The sequence below is a fragment of the Rattus norvegicus genome, chromosome 9, assembly GCF_021556685.1.
Source record: "Rattus norvegicus strain SHRSP/BbbUtx chromosome 9, alternate assembly SHRSP_T2T, whole genome shotgun sequence".
In the NCBI taxonomy this organism is placed as follows: Eukaryota; Metazoa; Chordata; class Mammalia; order Rodentia; family Muridae; genus Rattus; species Rattus norvegicus.
Genome location: NC_141542.1, coordinates 20,652,689 through 20,653,407, shown reverse-complemented (window position 1 = coordinate 20,653,407; position 719 = coordinate 20,652,689).

Below are 719 nucleotides of genomic sequence, written 5' to 3'. Positions count from 1 at the left end.
AAAGGCTACAGAACATGTGAAGAGTAAATGAGAGAGAGCATGAGGGAGTGAATGAGAGAGTAAATGACAGAGCAAATGTATGAACAAATGTGAGAGTGAATGAGAGAGCATGAGAAGAGCATGTGAAGAGTGAGTGGAGAGAGAATGTGATAGTGAATGAGGGAGCTAATGAGGGAGCGAGTCTGAGAACAAATGTGAGAGCCAGGGAGAGAGCATGAGGAGAGCATGTGAGAATGAGTGAGGAGAGAATGTGAGGTGTGTGTGAAGACTGTGTTTGTGCGTGACAGGAGAGTGCATGTGCTGTGTGTGAGATATATGTGAGGTGTGTGTGAAGATTGTGTGTGTGCATGACAGGAGAGTGCATGTGGTATGTGTGAGATATGTATGAGGTGTTTACGAAGATTGTGTGTGTGCGTGACAGGAGAGTGCATGTGCTGTGTGTGAGATATGTATGAGGTGTGCATGAAGACTGTGTGTGAGTGACAGGAGAGTGCATGTGCTGTGTGTGTGAGATATGTGTGAGGTGTGTATGAAGATTGTGTGTGTGCATGACAGGAGAGTGCATGTGGTGTGTGTGAGATATGTACGAGGTGTGTATGAAGAGTGTGTGTGAGAATGAAAGGGTAATGAACAGACGTGTGCATGATTGTGGGAGTTTGAGAAAAGAAAACTGCAATAAAAAAATCGGAGTGCACAAAAGAATGCAGTGTGTGTGCAGC